Here is a 22,577-nt window from a genome sequence, read left to right on the forward strand (position 1 = left end):
TTCTACATGGTTTTACCTCTAGGTGAGGTCAATAGCTGCTGAAAGAGATTCATCTGCCTCAGTAGGGAAATTCCATGTTGGTTTTCCAATCACAAGTGCTCCACACAGAGTACATTCACATACAAACAGAACTAATTGGACTCAGTAGGTTATATGTACATGTGATCATATACATATAAATATACATATACATAAAATGAAAAGTAAAGAAGAAATCATAAATATGGGAAGGGAATGAGGCACTAGATGGGGAGAGTGAAGGAGGGAGCCATATAGCACAACTAAGGACTTGAGTTTCTCAAAAATAACCACTACTTGAAAAAAAAAGACTTTCATGTGGTAACATTTTGTATGATCTCTGTAACTTTTATGCACATTTGAAACCATTCTGAAAGCTGAATTGTATTAGAAAATATTTTAAATTAAACCCCATTTTTATGTCCTAGTACTTGTTATTGAGTTTCTGGTTTGTGATCATGAATATTGCAGAATGATCTCTGAATGTGTTCACAATTGCTTAACACAACAACCTTTGACTGGTTATTACATTATTTCTTCCTGTAAGTACTTAGACTTACAAGGAACTGTGGAATGTTAATAATTTCTTTGCCTTCACTATAAAGATTACCTCTCAACATTTGCCAGAAGCTGAAAAGGTGGCTAAAGCTGTATCCTAACAGCAACCACAATGAGCTCTTTGACATGTCAGACTACCTTTGGTTTGAAGGGATACCTTTCCCTACTGTAGAGTATGAAAAAGAAATAATTGAAGAAATTCGCAATAAGTTTGTGATCAGAGATGAAGACACAGTCATACTGACTTACCCTAAATCAGGTAAGAACTGTTAGAGTGCTCTTGAAGTGTATGAGGAAGGAAAAGGCTTTGACCCTCATTCATTTGGGTGATGAGTGGTGTGCTCTATATATCTGATGTTTAAAATGTTTTGTGGGCATGGATTGCTGTTTGTGAATGCATTTCACTCAGAGAAAGAACACCAGCCTGGTCTGTGTGGGGAGAGGCTCATCTAGGCCATGCGAGCAATGTCAGTGGATCCTAAGGCTCTGGCATTGTTCTGTCTCTGTGTGGAGGAGAATGTGAGGGAAAATGAGGTAAATAAACAGAAGAAACAGCACCAAGGTAAAAGTAATGGATGTAAGAATATGTGGAGGAGAGGACAATGTCAGGTAAAAGAATTATCATGAATCTTTTCCAAAGAGTGAAAACAGTCTCAAAACTCAAGGAACCAAAAAGAAGCAACTTTGGGTAGAGTTGTTTGCTGGGTGGCAGAAGCACTGAACACAGGTAAGTTTTAGGTTGCTAACACTGACAGTGAAAGAAATGGAAAAGCCAAGGGCGGTGGAATGCATGAAGAAGATTCATACAATGGCCCAGAGAAGAGAGCTAGAGAAATACCCAAAAACAAGTGAACATGTAATCATAAATACAGGTGTGTGTGGAAAATGGACAGAAGGGGATTTATTCACTTAACGAGAAGCAGTACTCATACACATATTGCAGCATGGATGCATCTCAATTGCTTTGCATTAAAAGAAAGGAGCTAGTCTCAAGGACAGAGTCCAAAATTACATCCCTGTGAAGTATCTGGGAAAAGTCAAACTCAAAGTACCAGAATATAGAATGATGATGGCCCAGGACTTGAGGGGACTTTCAGGTGGAGTTAATTGAGTATAGTGAAGCATTAGCAATAAGCCAGATGAATATACTTTGTACTTAGAGCATGTGAACATTGTGAACACCACAGGCCTGTGTGCTTGGAAACAGCTGCACCATAAATTATACAGGTGTACAATTTTCTACTTGAGGCTTTTTGACAAGTACTGTTGAAATGAGTGACCATTACTTTTCCTTCTTCAGGAACTAACTGGCTGATTGAGATTGTCTGCTTGATTCAGACCAAGGGGGGTCCCAATTGGATCCAATCTGTGCCTATCTGGGACCGCTCACCCTGGTTGGAGAGTCAAGGAACATATCCACTATTAATCAATAAAGAAGGACCACGCCTCATCACCTGCCACCTTCCCTTCCATATTTTCCCCAAGTCTTTCTTCAGTTCCAAGGCCAAGGTCAGTGTCCAGTGGTTGAGAAATCTTTTACCAAATGTTCTTTGAACTTCAGATACCTTGATGGGCCCTGGAGCTCTTGATGCAATGTACTCAGATTGTGTAGGTTGTGGGTAGGAACATGAGATTCTCATGCACTAACTAAATGATGCAGATGTGTCTCTTCCTCAGACTTCATCAGAGTACCAGAATGTCAAGTACCACACGGTGATCCTGGGCAGATATATGAAAGAATATGAAATATCAACTAGAGCATTCAGGAACTACACATGCAGGTCAAGCAAAGGGCAAACTCTAGTGTGCACTGGACATTACTGTTTTGCCATCATCAAACTCAATTAGCTAATTGCGATTCTACATATATATACATTGATATATGTATCCCATGAGCAGTATGTGAATCACACCAGACAGGGTTGCTCATAGAAGAAGCAGCCTGACCAGGCATCAGTGCTCTAATCATGGAGATTGTTCAGCAGTCATGGCCCAGTTGTACCCACTGTGTGTTATTGTATCTAGCTGTCCATTGAGATCAGTAGCCACAGGAATCCCCCACACCACAGATAGAGGATTTCCAGAGGGGAAGAGAGATATGCAGGTTCTGACCTATCATAGTTTCTAGTTTGTAAAAAAGCTTTCGGGCAGTTTCTGCACCATGGAACTTAAAATATTTTATATTTAAAATACAAATACAAATGTAGAACTATTATCTCTCTTAATAATATCACAGTGAAGTTGTGACATTATATGTATGTGTGTTATGTGGATTTGGAAAAATCTTAGCTGGAGAAATTGTAGTCTAAAGAGTTGAATTCTAGAATAATGTTACACAGAGCATTGGTACAAAATATGAATTTCCTTTTACTAAAATTATTGTTTATTTTTAATTAGTTTCTTTTATTGTTTGTGATCATAACATAAATACATACATCATTCCCCCTTCTTCCTCTCTCCAAGGTTACTCCTTTCTCTCTTTCAAATTTGCAGTCTTTTTTCATTAATTGTTGTTACATCTGTATATGTATCTACTTATTTCTCAATATTTAAATACAATCTGCTCAGTATATAAAATGTTACTTGTATGTATGTTTTCAGGGTTGAGCATTTGGAATTGCATAACCAATTGTTATGCTTTTCCCAGGGAAAGTCTATTTCTCTGACTCTGTATTTCTGAGTTGCCTGTTAGTCTTTGTGTTCACTATTGTGCAATGACACACTAGCTTTGAGATCTGCACAATGATTCTCTGAAATTACATTTGGTAGTTACAGTTGTGGACAACAATTAGGTTTGCATATTGCAGATAGATTTACACAGTACTCATCTCTGTGTATATAAGATGATGGTTCACAATGGATAGATGGTTTTTCACACTGTAAGACATTGATCTTTACAAATATAGTACCAGCCTAGGATTTTTGTTATAGTTGTTCAGTTTTTTAAAGTGTTAGTGACCTGTGTAATTGTGCAGTTACATGTTAGTAAATGAAATAAATTTATAAAAGAGGATTCTCACTATAGATATTTGCACTTATGTAAAGGTTTGTCCAAATAAAAATAAAGTTTTTAGAAACCTCATGGATATCTGATTGACATTTCATATAAATTGTACAAGTTAAAAGGTTTGGAATGGTTATGTTGATCATCATGTACATGTTTTTCTATTTAAGATAACCTATGTCATCAGAAATCCCAGAGATGTTCTTGTGTCTGGTTATTTTTTCTGGAGTAAGACAAAATTGGTTAAGATTCCATAGTCACTAACAACTTATTTTGAATGGTTCATCAAAGTAAATGGTGAGTATCCTGTTAAATATAGGACTTGGGGGAGGCTCCGAGACATTTTAATGACAAGGAGAGATATAGTTCAGGTTGGTCTTGAATTCTATACAGCCAGGGACAATGTTGAAGCTCTGTTCCTCAGGCATCCATTTCTTGAGTTCTAAGACTAAAGCACCTAATACCTTGCTCCATCAATTTAATGCTGGTGTTCACCCTCATGATCATGTATTTTATTTAACTTGGTTACATCCCTAGACTTCAGTATATTCTATAGTCTTCACTTGGCTACATCTTATCTGTCTGTAGTCAACCAATATGTGGTTCCAAGTCTCATAACCATTTTGAACCTAATTGTGAAGTCTTTCTGTTTTCACATGACACTACACAACAGACATAGCCACAGCTTGCCCATAACACACCATCCCAACAATGTTTGGAGTATCTGGTCTTTCCAGTACTAAGGTAGGTGTTATAATTTGTGGTATTGAATAAAAAATTCCTCAAATAGACCTTGACATTTAAACACCTGTTTCCCACTTGATGACACTGTTTCAGAAGACTCATGAGGTAAAACCTTGCAGGAGGTACATCACTGAGTGTGGGCTTTGAGAGGTTCTAAATTCTTTTTTTAATTAAATTTATTCATTTATTCTGTATCCTGACCAGTTTCCCCTCCCTCCTTCCCTCCAATCCCCTCCATGCACCACTTTCCCCACCCCACACCCCAATCCACTCCTCCTCTGTTTCTGTTTAGAAAGGGGCAGGCCTCAGCATGGGTGTCAACAAAGCTTGTCATATCAAGTTTAGGTAGGGCTAAATTCCTTGCATTTAGGATGGACAAGGTAAACCACTATGAGGAATAGGTTCCTAAAATTCAGCCAAAGAAATAAGGATGGGCCCTGCTTTTGGCACTAGGAGTCCCACAAGCATATCAAGCTACACATGTGTCACACATATGTAGAGGCCATAGATTGGTCCCATTGTGGCTTCCTAGCTGTGAGTCCAGAGACTGTGAGCTCCTATGAGCCCATGTCATTTGTTTCTGTGGGTACCCTTGTGATGACCATGAGCCACCTGGCTCATCCAATCTTTCCTCTGTCTCTTCAACAGGATTTCCTGAACTGAACTAGGCCCAGTGGGTCTCTCTATCTGGTTTCTTCAGTCACTGGAGGAAGGCTCTCTAATGACAATGTGGGTAGTTAACAAACTGATTATAGGAGATGGCCAGTTCAGACTACCTATCCACTATTGCTAATAGTCTTAGCTTGAGTCATCCTTGTAGATTCATGGGAGTTTCTCTTATCAGGTTTCTACCTGACCGCAAATGCCCACCATCAAGATGTTTCTTTCATTACTCTGCCACTCCAACCATGCCCCCAAACTAATCTATCATGTTCCCATCCCAGTCAACCCAGGAGATCTCTTCTATTTTCCCTTCCCAGGGACATCAGTACATCACCATACACTTTGGGCTCTCCTTGTTACCTAGTCTTTATGGAACTGTGTATTGTAGCATGGTTATCATTTATTTACAGCTAGTATCCACTCTTGAGTGAGTACATACCATGTCTGTTTTTCTGTGTCTGGGATACATTACTCAGGATGTTTTTTTTTTTTTTCTGGTTCCTCCAGTTGCCTTCAAAATTCCTAATGTAATTGATTTTAACAGCTGAGTAATGCTCCTTTGTGGAAATGTACCACATTTTCTTTGTCCATTGTGTGGCTGAGGAGCCCCTAGGTTGTTTCCATGTTCTGGCTATTGTGAATGACCCTGTCAGGAACATAGTTGAACAACTGTTCTTATGGAAAGATTGAGCATCCTTTGGGTATATGCCCAAGAATGGTGTAGCTGGGTCTTGAGGTAGATTGATTATCAGTTTTCTGAGAAACCTCCATATTGATTTCCAATGTGGCTTGTACAAGTTTGCACTACCACTAGCAGTGGAGGAGTGTTCCCCTAGATGCACATCAAAAGGTTAAGTTCTTAAGTCACTTCCGGTTGTTTGCTTCTGCTTTCTGGATATAGATGAGGAGATGACATAGCAGCTTCCTGCTGCTATAGCCTGCCTGACACTTGGTGCCATTGCCTCTTTTCTCCCATCATTTATTCTTAGAATCATAAGCCAAAATTAAGCTCTCTCTGCTTACTTAAGTTGCCTTTGTTCATGATGTTTTACCACAGCGGCAGAAAAATAACAAATATGCATGTTCCTACCACACAACTCAGTTGTGGTTTCTCTTAGTCTTTTTTTATTGGCTTCCCATAATTATCCTGACTGTTCACTGTTTTGTTAAAACACATCTTAACAAATACTGTAAATCCTATTTTCCTTATTGTCACAAAAGTATTTTCATAGGCATGGATTCTTAGATCTTTGCATTTAGTTTATCTTTAATTGAGTTATAATAATTATATATAATAACAAGTTTCATTATGACATTTTCATACATGTGTGAAGGTAATTTTGTTCAAATTAATGGCCCACTCTCCTCTCTTGTGCTGTTTCCACTTTTGCTGATCTTTTTCCTCTTTGCAAGTAACTCTGCTTTCTACTTCCATGTCCCTTTTCTTCATATGTGTGTTTGTGACCCAGTGAGGTCCATTGGGGTTGCTTACTGGAGCACAGGGAAGGAGTCATTTACAGGGACATGGGTTTCTGACCACTAACTCCTATACTGAAAAAAATACCTCTCCCTCAACCAGCTACCACTAATTGCCTATAGACTGTGGAAGGAAAGGGGTGTCATGAGCCCTGTCTCCTAACTACACTTGACTGCTCATAAAGGCACAGGAAAGTGGTGGATACTTGGGAGCACTTTCTCTCCCTTTCATAGAATATTTTAGGGCCCAGTCTTATGCAGGTCTTCACAATATTCATGGGATGGATTCAAGTGAATCAGTAGTTCAAGACCATCCTTGTCTACTTACTAAGACAGAGGCAGGCTTGTTGATATATTCTTTTTAATACCTGCTTCCAAATAAACACTTATCTTTTAAAATGACTTCCAAGACAGAACCACTGTTAATTTCCAGCTACATATATGTCATTAGCTTGTTTTTAGTGCTCTTCCTAAAATGGTTTTGGCTTTTTTGTTTGTTTTCAGACAGTATCTGTTGTATCCCAGATTGGCCACAAATTCTCTATGTACTGGAATATGACATTGAACCTCTGGTCTTCTCTTGTCTTGACATCGCGAGTTTTAGTATTGCAGGTGTATGTCATATTTGACTTGGCTTTTAGGTTTTCTTTGAATGTCAATAGGTATGTGTGTTTACAATAGTATGGCTATAAATGTGTGAATGTGGCAGTTCTTGTGCCAAAACTTGAATGTGGAAGGCAAGCAACAACATCAGGTGTTGAGCCTTAATTTCTACCCTGTTTGAGACAAAAATCTCTTTCTTCTTGTTCATCACTGTGTTTGCCAGCTTAGCTGGTCCCAATCTTCTGGACATTCTCCTGTCTCCACCTTCCATGTCATTGAAGGAGCACTAGGGTAACAAAAAGAAATTGAATTATCATCTTTGAATGGTTCCTGTGGATTCAAACTCAGGTCCTCACACCTGCACGGCAAATGCTTTCCTCTGAGTCATCATTTCAACCCAGCTTTCAATCTCTTTAAGTGGCCTGATTCTGTGTTGTATTATGAAGTTTATTTCTCTCTATTACTTCTCTGTAGATCACTTACCCCCAGCTTTCAATCAAATCTTAGATTCCTTGCATTCATGTGTCCTACTGCTCTGACCCTTGCTTAAATCTTTACTTCACTCCTCACTTGATTTAGTTAGTTCTTCAAATAATCATGAACAATGCAGATATGCAATGGCAGCTGAGAAAGAGAAACATTGAACAAACTAATGCCTAACCCAGGAACAATGAAGACACTGGGACTGTTGAGAAAACATCACAATAGCCCTAGGAATGTAAATGGAGCTTTTGGGTGTGTATCAGGGTCCTGTGCTATTGTTCCCCTGGGGGATGGTGGCAAGTAGGCACAGAGTCAATGATATAGCCTCTGGGAGAAAGGGGAAAAAAACAAACCCAGTTTATTCAGAAAGAGGCAAGTCTTACCTACCCTCCACCCCAGCCTGGGAGAAGGTCACAGTAATATGAATCTGCTGGTGTGAATTGGCTGCCACTCATTGGTCCAGATGATCTCCAGATCATGTCTCAGCTGCTTTTGCTAAGGCCCTTAAGCAGACCAGGTTGGCTTTTACAAAGTATCTTTTTTTACTGATTTGGGCCCATTTTGCCCTCAAGCCTGTTAGGGATGAGTCATCCCACAGGGGTGAAGGTGGAATTCTATGCCTGGAAGGTCTCTATTAGTCTGTGTTTAGGACGCTAGGGTATTGAAGAGTCACTATTGAGATGTGGTGGAGGCTTAGAGGTGGATGCCAGAGTGAGGAGATCTCCCTTAGAAAGGATTAAGATAGTTCTTTAGACATGATAGCAATATAAAGACCAACTGTAGCCATGCCAAAACCTCTCTGGCTTACCCTATTGGTATGATGGCTTTTCCCCAAAACATGCCTCCATCTCTAAAGCCCATAAGAAGGATGTCTCCATGAAGCATCAGGGGTAAATCTGTAAGTTGATGAGTTTACTAGTGAACTTGATTTAATCAGCTCATTATCTGTATATATGTGTCCAATGTTACATTGTATATTTTAAATACTAGTTTCATTTTTCTTAGTAAAGCAGTCTGCCATCTGCAGAAAGGTGAAAAATATCAGGAAAACATGACTTTCATTCTTTATAAGCAATGCTTTCCACTTCCGTTCCCACAGTGGCATTTGGATCATGGTTTGAGCACACCTGTGCCTGGCTATCCATGAGAAAAAGAGACAACTTACTGCTATTGAGCTATGAAGACATAAAAAAGGTAATTGTCATTCTTACAGCAATCACAGAGCCTCTTACAAACTCACCTAAAGTAGCGCCAAATATTTCTCAGTATCCCCATGTCAGTTTTAGATTCATAAAGAGTCAATAAAAGTGAAATTATGTCCTAGGTCCTTTATTGACATGCACCTGAAATTTTCTCTGCAGTTACCTTATCCATCACCCACATCTTTACCTTATCAACCCTGGAGTAGGTTGGGGTAGCTCACACTTGTGCTATAGGTTTTGTAGTTCTGTCTGTGCAATACATTTAGTAACTTTATAACCCAGTAGTCTGTGGGGAATAGGTGAAGAACTTTCATTCCACTGTTGTGCCAAATGTATGTCATCCCCCCTTGATGATAAGAAGAGGGACAAAGGCAGGGAATCCATCTGTGAATCCTGGGAGAGCACAGGAGCTGAAGTCACATGAATTGAGTGATACACACATCTGACCAGGAATGTACAAGATGCAGCCAGTCAGGGATGATTGTGTCCTGTGTTCTGCAGTACAGGGGGTTCTGCATGGTGGGCTAGAATACACTGGAGATTTCAAAACTCTTAGTAGAGAATATCTAAAATGTTTCAACATTAAGTAATGGCATATGTCTAAATAGACTGATGGGCCATATCCTTATCAGATCATTGCAGTTTTCATTTCATTGAAATGCCCCACAGACAGGTAGCAATATGTTCAAGTACTGTGTACGTGTCTAAAATATCTATTATTTTGAAAATTAAAAATATATCTTGGCAAGGCATCACATGACTCTAAAACTAGCACTGGGAGAGAGAGAGAGAGTCTGAGTCAGGGGTTCTAGGTTATCCTTCTTAGTATGGTGGGTTTGAGGTCAACCTTGTCTAAAAGAGACTGATTCATAAGATCATTAATTCAAATAATTTTAAGTTCATTTGTGTATTTTATTTTCATTTAGTTAAAAAAATTCTCCCTCTACTGATGGACACCTAATAATGACACCATGCATATAAGCCCAAAAATATTCACATTTGTTCAGCAACTCAAAAGCTTTAGTAGTTTGGAAGCTAACAGTGAAAGATAACCATCATTTATATATCATAAATAAAAATATCAATCGTACTTTTTACTGAACAAGAAAAAACTTGTGCAGTCTGTCAGAGAAAACACTTACCCATCCTTTTAATAGTTCAAAAAATTTACTTAAGGAGAAAAATAAGTAGTCTTACAGCCACTGTTGAGCTTTCAGAAGTAGATTCTGGTGATGATGAAGGTTACTAAAAGCTGTAACTTCGTTGTTTTCATTTTCATTTATCTGATATTTTTTATAATTTAAAACATGTTTTAAATTTAAACATATTTTAATCATATTCTTTCTCTCCCAAAATTTCTTCCAAATTTTCTTCTCCTCCTTACCCACACAACCTTAAATTCCTTCTGAAAAAAAAAACAAACAAAATCTAAAGAAAACAAAATTCCCCCCAAAGAAAACAAAATAAAACAATAACCAAAAGAAAAAACACTGAACTGCAACGAAATACAACCAAATAAAAGCACACACGCGTACACACACACACACACACACACACACACACACAGAAGTAAAACTCTGGAGTCCATTACATGTTGGTCATCTACTGATGCACATGAAGACTCTCCTGGACAGGTTGATATATCCAGTGTCATTTCATTGGAGACAGTGGATTTTCCCTCTGCCAGCAGGTATAAATGACAGTTCCATTGTTATCCATTAACCTAGTGGCTAGATTTTCATTCATTCATTTTTCAAAAATATTACAAAATAAAGTACAATCTGATGAAATAATATTATTACCTCAAAATTGGACAAGATAAACCAACAGAATGAAAACAGCACAAGAGAAGGCACAAGCAGAGACCCACATGCTCAAATATCAAGGAAGACCACAAAATCAATCAACTGTAGACCCTAACATATAAGCAGAGGATTGGTGCAGACTGGTGTGTCACTATGCATGCTGCTTCAGTCTGTGGGTCCATATGAGCTTTTCTTATGTTGATGTGGATGGTCATGTTTTCTTAGTGTCCTCCCTCTTCTCTGCCTCTAACTCACCTTTCCTTCTTCTTCTGAAGAGTTGTCTATGCTCCAAAGTCAGAGATTTGGTGGAGACATACCACTTAGGGCTGATTTTCAAAAGTATCTCAAACTCTGTGTATGCTCTGTCTGTGGATCTCTATTTTTCTTCCCAACTGCTTTGGGAGAAATCTTCTCTGATGCTGGCTGTACAAGACACTAATCTGAGCACAGCAGAACACCATGGAGTCACTTTGTCACTAATTTTTCAGAAGAAGATTATTTGATTTTACCTTAGGTACCCAGGCTATCTAGTCTCTGGTCAACAAAGCACTGTCAGCTATGTGTTCCATCTCATAGAATAGGCCTTAAGTAAAATCAAGCATTTCTTGGCTACTCTCCTGAGCTTTGTGGCATCATTGCCTTAGCATATCTTGCAGGTAAGACTATATAATTGGAAGTTTCCTGTCCCAACTACCTGGTCAAAAGTAACCAACTCAGAGGCTGAATATGACCTATAATTTCACAGCTGATAGCTCTGGCTTGTTACTAGATAATTCTTACCTTTAAATTAACACATTTCTATTCATATATGTATTGTCAAGTGTCTCGTGGCTTTACGTGTCTTCTAACATGTCTTGCTTCTTGTTCAGCTAGCTGGCAGCACTCCTGAATCTGTTCTCCTTCTTCCCATCATTATCAGTTTGGTTTTACTGCCTAACTTCCTGCACAGCTACTGGTCTGTCAGCTCTTTATTAACCAATATGATTAATACATATTGATAGTGTAGAAGGGATTGTTACCGAGAATTTTCCCCATTTTGTCTAATTAAAAAAAAAAAGGTTTTCACCTTTATATAGTAAAGCTATATACAACTAAAACAGCTTTAAAAAGAATTACAGTAATAGTATCTATCCATTTACATTTGGCAAAATTGGAGAAAATACTAGTTTTCTATCTTATCTTGGTTTGTCTAAAGTTTTGTATCTAATTTACTTTCTATTATAACTGAGGAAAACTATGATTATACTTATTTAGTCTTCAACTCCATCAAAGACCCCAGAAGGGTGAAAAGTTACCTAATGGCAGGGACATCAGGTTGCCTGGACAGTCACCCAAAGTTCCTCTGTAAGACTGGGGCATCCTAAGGTCGTCTGAAGGCTAAGCATATCTGACAGACTTTCCTGTTAAGCATAGAATATTGAAGAACTGTTCTATTTCCTTAGGGGTTATTGGTCTATTTAAAATGTTTATCTGGTCCTGATTTAAATTCGGTATGTGCTACCTATCCAGAAAATTGCCATTTTCTTTCAGGTGGAGTACAGGTTTTTGAAGTATGACCTGATGATTCTCTGGATTTCCTCATTGTCTGTTGTTAGGGCTCCCTTTTCATTTCTGGTTTTGTTAATTTGGACTCTCTCTCTCTCTCTCTCTCTCTCTCTCTCTCTCTCTCTCTCTCTCTCTGCCTTTTAGTTAATTTGACTAAGGGCTTGTCTATCTTGTTGATTTTCTTAAGGAATCAACTCTTTGTTTCCAGTTTTCATGAAGTTCACATCTGAGGTTCCTGTTTGAGTTCCTAAGTTTTTCTTTTGCAGATTTCCTATAATTTGAGTTTTCTTGATTGATTTTATTTCTACTTTCATGTTTGAATGGTTTATTCATTTCTTTCCACTGTTTGTGTTTTCATAGATTTCTTTATGAGATTTACTCTATTCTTCTATCATTTCCATACGTGCTGTGGGATGTTCTGTAGGTCCTGTGGGAGCCCATTCTCAGGTTCTTTGTGGCGTTACCCAGCAGGTCCGTATAGAGGATGATTAGGACCATGGGCCTGAGTGCAGGTGTTTGAGATGGTCTGCACTTGGCTGTGCTGGGGGATGGTCTGTATGTCAAGTTGCTCTGATTGGTTAATAAATAAAACCTGATCGGCCGTGGCTAGGCAGGATAAAAGGACAGAAAGGCAGAAGGAGACACTGCAGCCGCCACCATGACCAGAGAGGCTGCAGCCGCCGCCATGACCAGAGACACTGCTAGCCGCCGCCATGACCAGCAGCATGTGAAGACGCTAGTAAGCCACCAGCCACATGGCAAGGTATAGATGTATGGAAATGGATCAATTTAAGATAAAAGCACAGTTAGCAAGATAAGGACAGTTAGCAGGAAGCCTGCCACGGCCATGCAGTTTGCAAGCAATATAAGTGTCTGTGTTTACTTGGTTGGGTCTGAGCGGCTGTGGGACTGGCGGGTGACAGAGATTTGTCCTGACTGTGGGCAAGGCGGAAAACTCAAGCTACATTTGGCGCCCGAACTTGGGGCTAAAGAAAAAAAGGGTTAAAGAAAAAAAGGGAAGAAAAAAAAAAGGGACTAAAGAAAAAGGACAAATGAACAGGGATAAAGGCCGGTGTTATGAAAAAAAAAAAATACTAAAGACAAAGTCCCTTAACCAAGAGGCGCTCCAATAAAGTGTGATCTGAGAAGAATCCTCGCGTGGTGGTAAAGAGGATTCAGAACTCAACACACGGAGCGGTGACGTCGGTAAGTTCTCCAGGAACGGTGACGTCGGTAAACGCCCCACAGTTCCTAATTCTCTCTCTCAAATGAGCAGCAGCCGCCGGTTTGAGTTACTGGCGGGTTCCTGGGGCTTGGAAGAGAGAGGAAAAGGAACATAGACAGTTATATAAAGAAATAGAAAGTTTAAAAAAGCCATGTAAAGATGGATATCACACAGAGAGTTTGGATTATATTGTCTTTGGGATTTTTAACTGCAGAAAAACATTTGATCGTAAAAGATGTTGAGTTAAACCAATATGTATATATTAAAGATATCTTGACTTTAAAATTTGGATATAAGGATGTGTTACTTTGGAAAGGAGACTCTGCTTTTATCTCTACAGAAAGCCAGAGGCTATGGATTTTTTCCAGATTGAGATACATCAGGTTTGACCAGCCAAGACCCCCTGAAAGGTCTCCGATGACACCATGGCCCAGATGATTCAACATCCAGAATCGTTTCAAGGCAACTGGCTCAGACGATACGGTCTCACGGACTACTCCATGATCCTAAAATTTTCTTTGCATCCCCATAAGATACAGCGCCCCCCTCCAGCAGGAAGTAGTTAAGAGAAGCTACGCCCAAATTCCCAAATATACCAAGCTGGCTTTGGAGATGTGTAAAAGTTAAAACCTTCCTTTTTAAAAAAAAAAAGAAAGGGGAAGTGCTGTGGGATGTTCTGTAGGTCCTGTGGGAGCCCATTCTCAGGTTCTTTGTGGCGTTACCCAGCAGGTCCGTATAGAGGATGATTAGGACCATGGGCCTGAGTGCAGGTGTTTGAGATGGTCTGCACTTGGCTGTGCTGGGGGATGGTCTGTATGTCAAGTTGCTCTGATTGGTTAATAAATAAAACCTGATCGGCCGTGGCTAGGCAGGATAAAAGGACAGAAAGGCAGAAGGAGACACTGCAGCCGCCACCATGACCAGAGAGGCTGCAGCCGCCGCCATGACCAGAGACACTGCTAGCCGCCGCCATGACCAGCAGCATGTGAAGACGCTAGTAAGCCACCAGCCACATGGCAAGGTATAGATGTATGGAAATGGATCAATTTAAGATAAAAGCACAGTTAGCAAGATAAGGACAGTTAGCAGGAAGCCTGCCACGGCCATGCAGTTTGCAAGCAATATAAGTGTCTATGTTTACTTGGTTGGGTCTGAGCGGCTGTGGGACTGGCGGGTGACAGAGATTTGTCCTGACTGTGGGCAAGGCGGAAAACTCAAGCTACACATACATGTTATTTTAGGGTCAATTTCTTCTTCTTTAACTATGGTAGAATATTCAGGGCCTGTTCTAGTACGGTTTCTGGGCTCTAGTGAAAACATACTGTCTTGGATGTTATGGACTATGCTTTCAGGTTGGCATCTAGGCATCTAGGATTGCAAAAATTATAATTCTACATGCTGATATCTGGTCTTGTCTTTGTTGGGGTCATGCTTCCTTCCTTATTTTTGTTGCTCTGTGTGGTACTTAGGAGAGTATAGTGGCTGTGTGTTGTCTGGTAGGAAATTCTTCTGGGGTCCTGGTAATTGTGGCCAATGGGAGTTCCAGGTAAAATATTTCCAGATATAGAAAGTTAAAATTTAAAAATGGGAATAGTCTAGGAGGTTGTCCTAATAACGGCCACAGAGGGAAGATAGAAACATTTTCCACAGGAGCTGCTTAGTTAGTTACCTGAGAATGAGGCCACTGAGTGAGGTTAGGCCACAGCAGAAGGTTCAATATAAAGCTATGAGTGAGACTGAGGAGTAGATTTGGAAAAATGGAAGGAGAGATGAAGATCTGCAGTTAGCCTATTTGCTTTCCTGGTTAGAATGGCCTGTAAGTGCTTAGGGAGTGTCTTCTGGATTTCAGGATTTGCTATGACAAAACAATGAGTATGGAGAAGGAACTTTGGAACATAACACTTGTGTTATCCATGTGAAACAATGGCATTTGGTGGAGGGAGACTGTAGCAGATGTTCTACACAGAGCTGGGAAGGAGACTAGGAGTCTGGACTTAAAGGAGCAAGTACAGATGTGAAGATGTGCATTTAGCCTAACTGTTTACATGCCCAGTTTGATCTATGGGTTCCCAGGGAATGCAAGATAGAGTTGAGGTATGGAGCAAATCAATGCATTGGTGTTGGGATGTTAGGAGGGGAGATCCACTAGACATGTGAGTGGCTGAGGCAGGTGTTCTGCTACAGAGCTAAGGGTAACCCTGGTGTGGTTGGACTTAAAGGAATGAGGGGGAGGTGAAGGTGTGTAGTTACTTTATTTCTTCATGACCAGAATGTTCTTTGGTTTCCCAATGATGTCCTCTTGGAGTTGGATGCTGGGATAGTACAATGAATTACAGGACTGAAGTTAGAAGATCTGTGGAATCCATTTTATGTTTGGGGAGTTGCTACAGATTTTCTGTAGCATAACTGGGCATTAGACTGGGGAATTGGATCTGGAGGAGCACAGTGAAAGGTAAAAATCTGTAGTCAGCCTACATACTTCCCTGGCAAGAGTCAAAAATAATTTTTAATGTACAATATTAAGGAGCATCAAAAACAGGAAATTGGATTATTCAAAAGGAATTGGATCTCTTAATGGTATCATCCAGGAACACAAAGTTTCTACATAAATAGCAATATAAAAGAATGTTTTGTCTTTTGTAAAATCTTTTACTTTCTCTTCATAAAATTCAGTATTTCCTAGGAAGCTTCCTTACTAAGATGTTTTTGTTGCATGGTAGTGCAGTTTCCCATAAGTTTTCTGTCCAACCATTCCACACATTTTTTCTGTTATTTCCATGGTTGTTTACCTTCCAATGAGATATTAACTAAATCTGTGATAAAATATATAATAAAAGTTTTGAGACAGTGATAACTTTAGGACCCCAGTAAAAGTGCCCCAGCCCAGAAAAAGTGTCCCAGCCAGCGGGATCTTCAGCAAAGACCCTAGAAGGAGGAATGGCAAATGAAAGGGACGAGAGACACAAAGAATTGACAGCAAGACAGTATTCTGATCAAGCTGCACAATTTTATTTTTCTCAGGTGTGTTTTATAGCAAGCAGACCAGGATACTTTCTTTGGGAAAAGATCAGGGAACTGTTGAGTTGCCAAGCAACCCAACCAAGCAACCTAACCATAAAACATTGTTACTTGTGGTTACTGTAGCAGAAAGATAAGGAAATGTTAAGTTATTTTCTAATAATTCAGGACTTGTCCAGGCATGTCAAAAGTTTCTGATTAGTGGCTCAATAATGGACAGCAGAAACTTAACTCAGGCAGGCAATATGGCATGGCTCTTACAACTGTCCTCAGCAGAAAAGGGCTGGAATTAAAAGCAAAATACAAGACTGTGCCTTCTTGTGACTATTTCTTAGTATTAACCCAGTTGTGAGAGCTCACAACTGTAATTCCAGAATATGGGTATCTGAAGCAGTAAGACTGTGAATGTGATACCCTTCTGAGTTACAGCATGAGGTAAAACTTGAAAAAAAAATAATATCTCCCAGAAGTACTCCCAAGTAATATTTATTGAGATCAGTCTTCTGAAATTTAAAACTATTATTTGCATTTACCCCTAAGGTGCAGTTTTAAATGGTGTAAACATTAACCTCTCTAAATTCTTTGTGCACATTTTCTTCTTTCCTGTGGATCATTGTCTAGAATTATTTCTATAAGTCTCTTTGAACATCACAGGGCAGGTTGGGTACATTGGTGCATACCTTTAATGCCAGCACTTAGGTAGCAAAGGCATGTAGGTGGATATCTGACCTCTTTGAGCTTGAGCTCAGTCTGGTCTCCAGAGCAACTCCCATCCCACCAGACAGGGCTCCATAATGAACACCTCTAAAGAAAAACATCAGTACATCTAGTAGGTGGGTTGTCACACACCTGTGAACACATCACTGCAAAGATGGAAGCAAGAGGATCAGCTGTTAAATGAATTCATCCACTATGAAGTAAGTTTGAGTACAGCATTGGTTATATGGGACCTTGTCTCTAATATCCTCTCCTCCTTAGACGAAATTCCAGCCTGTGACTGTTAGGGCTATAGATCAGTCACAATGCAAGCCCACTCAATGTAAAAATGCTGTGGAACTCCAACCCTGTCAACATTTCCTGTATCTTTTCTAAACCCCTTTCACTGCTTTCTCATTTCATGTTCCCATTTCTTTCTTAACATCCTCTTTTCATCCTCCATCCATATTTCCCATCTCTGCAACTGCTCTCTCAGAGCTTTCTCTTGATAACCTTCATTTTTGTTTCTTCTTCTTTTAGGACACAAAGAGCACCATAAAGAAGATTTGTGACTTCCTAGGAAAAAAATTAGAGCCAGATGAGCTGGATATGGTCCTCAAGTACAGTTCCTTCCAAGCCATGAAGGAAAATAAAATGTCCAATTACAGTCTCATTACAGAAGATATGGCTCCACATGGTTTGGACCTCTTGAGAAAAGGTGAAGAAGTTTTTGAGCTTTAAATGATGTCAGGAAATGTGGAGGGCATGTTGTTCCAGTGAGACTCTAGGAAAGAGTGGGAATGGTTCAGAAGTCATTGCTCATCACATCATAGTTTCTCACAGACCTTACAGAAGAGTCATTCCATGGTGATGATGTGGGCTTCAATAGCTCAGAAAAAATTGATTTGTTCTGGGAGAGGATCCTGGGATTGCAGATGGTTGTGTCCAATAACCTCAATGGAAAACAAAAGGGTAGACGTGTTGCAATGATGCTTAGTAAGGCTCCCTGTGTCATAGAAATCTAAAGAAAACACGTAGCACATGAGACCAGAGATATATTTGCAATGATAATCACAGAAAACACTTCCATTCATGGCTGGAAAAGATGTTGAACATGCCAAGATTGCTGTCCCACACCAGGCTGAGTATAGACCCCATAAAGACTAAGCAAATTATTCACCAGAGTGACACCTGATGGTATTCCAACCTAAATTTGGATTGGTTCAGGCTCAGGGCTACTCAGTTTGTTCTGAATGCCTCTCCAGGAATGGGAATATCCATCTTCTCTATGTCTGTGCTACCTCTCTATGCTGGGAGCAGATTGTGGGTGTGGTTCCATAGCTATAGAGATGAGGAGCCACTGTAACAAAAAGAACCACACCAGGAATGTCACCTTTTCCTATTAGCAGATAATTGGTGATATGGGACTTGGCATTGAAGAAGGAAAGAATCAGATGTCAGGTCTTTGGGGATAAGTAAAGAAAATGGATATAGACTCAGCAAGTGGAGAGTTTTTGGTTATGGGTTTAATTTTCTTCTTCCAATAATTTGTATGCTTCAGCCTTAACCTCCAACCCTCCTCCACCCTAGATTGTAAGGATCAGGTCATAGAACATAAAGACATCAGGAGTATACAGACAGAGAAGTAAGTTAAAGGGGTTATCAGATTGCATTTAATTCAATACTCCTGGTGTCCTCACAGGTGGAAGTTTGGGCTCAGATTTGAGCACATATACATGTCACTTCAAGAATATCATTGTCTATACACTATGGACTGAGACCTCTGGAGAATCCACTGCTGTTGACAGATAACCTCAGACTGCTGTGCTCCAGACTCTGTGGAGACAGAGTTGTCTGCACTAGAAGTGAAGGTCCCACATACGAAGAGAATTGGCCCATTCTTGGATTTCCTGTAATAAATCAGAATTTGGCAGAGGTAAAACATAATGGATACATAAAAAGCTTCAATGAAATTCCAAAAGGAATGAAATGTCTTGTTTAATAGGGAAAGTCTATGGAAACTAACAAGTAAAAGTTTGGTCAATAGAGCAGATGTAATAGAATAAGAACACAATTCCATGAAGACAACTGTCATTTCTTCTTTTCCATGTAGACCCTTTGAGGATGAGACCACAGTGAGATTTTAGTTAATTTTCTCCAAAATATTGTATTTTTCATGTATCATATATGGTGATTCTGTCATAAAACTTCATCTTTCACCATAAGTCTTTGTAATTTATCATAGTGGTTATATATGACATCCGTTTCTTCCCCATTTAAGGATAACATTTACTCTGGGGAACTATTTTTCTTTTACTCACACTCATTATAATCCTTGACTCCACTGGAAACCAGGTCATTGAAGGAGGAGACCAACATCATTACCTGCCCAGCCCTGATTCATGACTTCTTTGTAGAGGATGCTAAGAGAGATATCTGGGAAATACTTTTGAAAGAATATGATGCATGAGGATAATATTGGTCTTTTCAATTTCTATATCATATTGGTTCCTTTTTTTAAAATTGTGAAGGGAAGAGCAGGTCAAAGATTAATACTAAAATGAATTTAAATACTTACCAGTAGATACTTAATACCCTAAACCATAATGCATGAACATCTTTGCTAACTGTTAGACTGGTCATAAGCAGGAAGAATTCTCTAGACCTATTTTCACTGTCCTTTACTTGCTCTTCTCAGGACCCAAAAAAATACCTTTTTTTAACCTCTGGAGAGCTACTCTAAAGAGCTACATTTTACCTGGGAGACTCAATCATCTGGCTAGGTGGAATGAATCTGGTATTAAGCTTTAAGCAATAATTATCTACAAACAATTTTAATCATTATGATTCCATATTTAGATACTGCAGGAAATACAGATTGGAAAGATGGTCATTCTCATGCATCCACTGTTTAGTTGACAGAACTTTAATAAAGACATTGTCACAATGAAGACATGAAGAAGAAAGGTCTTCTGACAAACTTCAAAGGTTTTGGACCTCAATACTTCACAATGGATGTTTCCTAAATAGAATGCTTGAGCCGTGAATCATTTTCTGTGGTGTCCTTAGAACGCATTAATCTGCGACAAAGTGGGATAAAGACCTAGAGAGAAGCCCACTATCTGCAGGCCAGTAAAAAGCCAGGGAAGGTCTGGACAACAATATTTTGTGAGACCTGCCTCTTTCAGGACTATGAGGATGTTCCTTTCCAACAAGAGTTAAGCCACAATGATTTAGAGTTATCCTGTCCTCTGATACACCAGAGTTTGAGGAGATTTTTAGAAAGAATGAATGAAGAGAAATATATGCTTGTAAGGGCCGCGGGATTTTGATAGAATTTGACTTACAATTTCATGTGTGTACCTGAAAAGACATGCTTCTCTCATCTGGGCTGATTCAAAACAAGTGGGCAGCCATATTGAATTTACTGAGACTCTGTTAGCTCAGCGTCCAGTCTGGCTTATCAAGAGCCAGGTGTACTCTGGGAAACAATAAAGATATTTGTTCTAATAATGAAGATATAAGAAAGCTGAGAGTAGCAATGGAAACTTACAAGTTAACTTCTTAAAAGATGACACTCTTACAGTAATATCAATTAATGGCATATTGTTTGAATATGGTGTATCAATACTTACAACTTAATTCTGAATATGTTATATTTTATTTAGTAATACCACTGGGAATTTAAAGTTAACTTATATGATACATAGGGATACAATGTGATAAGGAAAAGAAGATTTCTACAGTCAGTCTTTTTGGCTTCAAGTCTACATACATCAGTACATTGCTGGGTAACATCTCAAGGACTAATTTTTTCTCATCAGCAAAATGGAAACAAGGCCAGTATTTTCCTCACTCATTCATGAATGCTTTCCAAAATTCCACAGACTATATCCTGTGTGTCTGATATGATTTGATGAATGAATCCTTTGCCGATGAAAGAAACATTTTGCTTTTTAAATATATTAGATACATATTTCAGGCATCTTTACAAAAAGGAAATTTATCAATGTGTCACATTTATGAAATAAAATACAACAAGGATGTGGCCTGCAGAGTTCTACATGGAAGGAAAATTGGAAAAGGTGGTCACATGGGCATAAAATAGGAAACAAAAGAAAAAAGTGAGTATATAGAAGACATCAGCAATCTAGAAAGAAGGAACACACAATTCAATGAAAGCAGTTACACAGTTTGCCATCTCTAATGTCAAACCTAAAGACATACAGGAATGGAGTGATGAGAACCAAAGTCTGGTAAAAAGATATGGTAAAAAGATCAGGTAGGTCTTGATACATCACCAGACACCATGCTGATTGAAAACAGAAGTCTTGGCATGTTCTCAGTTGGTAGTTATCTATGTCTCCTGCACCTGATGAAAGCATCAAGATGTTGGCTTGCAGCTCACAACAGTGTGCTCAAGGGGATCTGATGCATCAATCTCTGCAGGAAGCTGCATTCATGTGTACCTACACACATATAATTAAACTTAATTTTAAAAGATCTTTTAAAAGTTGCTTGCATGTTTTGCAGAACTTTTACAAGTAAGCACTAAAATTTAAAAAGAAGAATTGAAACCTCTTTGGATAATTAAGTTTAGAAACTCTGTTGGATTGGACAGTGTGATGGAAGCAGGTGTAGTGGGAAGCAGGAATAATCTGAACATCTAAAAAGTAGAGCTAGTGTGGAATCTATTAGAGTGTGTAGCTGATAGGATGAGATAGGAGAAGAGGAGACATTATTGCCACAGAGGTAGCAGTCTGATGTATAATTTTTAAAGGTGTAAGATGTGTTCTCCAGGAAGGCACTGGTAATTCCCCTTTATTAACCATGTGGTCCTTGTCAAATGGTAAGAGCATGTGAAGGAAGGACTGAGAGCAGTGTTGAGATCATCATTAACCTATCTATGTGTCTGCTTCACATTTTCTAGGCACGACTGGGGACTGGAAGAATCACTTTACAGTAGCCCAAGCTGAAGCCTTTGATAAAGTATTCCAGGAGAAAATGGCTGGTTTCCCTCCAGGGCTGTTTCCATGGGAATAAATTCTTGAAACTATATATATATATATATGGAGAGTGGGGTTTATTTTCCAGTTCTTGTATATGTGAATAACTGGATGTTGTCACAGAATAAATCCTGATACTGATTTGGGGTTGGTTTTTTTTAGATATTAATTGATAGAAGTATTAGCAGTGTTAATAGTAGTGGAGGTAGTTTTAGTGTGTGTGTGTGTATGTGTGTATGTGTGTGTGTGTGTGTGTTACCATATTTCTCTGTACAGTTCTTTCAAAGGTCAGAAGAGCGCATTGCTTCTCATGGAGCTACAGTTAAATATTGCTATAAGTTGCCTACTTTGTGTCTTGTAAATGAACTCAGATCCTCTACAAGGGCATTACAGTCCTCTTGACCTCAGAATCATCTCTCCAACTCTGAATCTTGAAGTCTTGAGTCATCAAATATTTGCTTCTTTTATTATACTTTGTTATATATTATCAGCTATCTCCAATATGCTTCATGGAATCTCAGCTTAAAACAA

At 39.1% G+C, this 22,577-nt stretch overlaps 1 pseudogene across 1 annotated transcript; it reads left to right on the top strand.

Annotated features, from left to right (window-relative positions):
* The first annotated feature begins 638 nt into the window (after positions 1-638).
* LOC102913395 (sulfotransferase 2A1-like) lies at positions 639-22,187 on the top strand (annotated as a pseudogene). The gene is made up of 6 exons (XR_013051229.1): positions 639-835; positions 1,877-2,085; positions 3,751-3,877; positions 8,649-8,743; positions 17,581-17,758; positions 21,971-22,187. The product of XR_013051229.1 is annotated as a sulfotransferase 2A1-like (transcript).
* The last annotated feature ends 390 nt before the right edge of the window (positions 22,188-22,577 follow it).

Source organism: Peromyscus maniculatus, chromosome 1, assembly GCF_049852395.1.
Source record: "Peromyscus maniculatus bairdii isolate BWxNUB_F1_BW_parent chromosome 1, HU_Pman_BW_mat_3.1, whole genome shotgun sequence".
Lineage (NCBI taxonomy): Eukaryota > Metazoa > Chordata > Mammalia > Rodentia > Cricetidae > Peromyscus > Peromyscus maniculatus.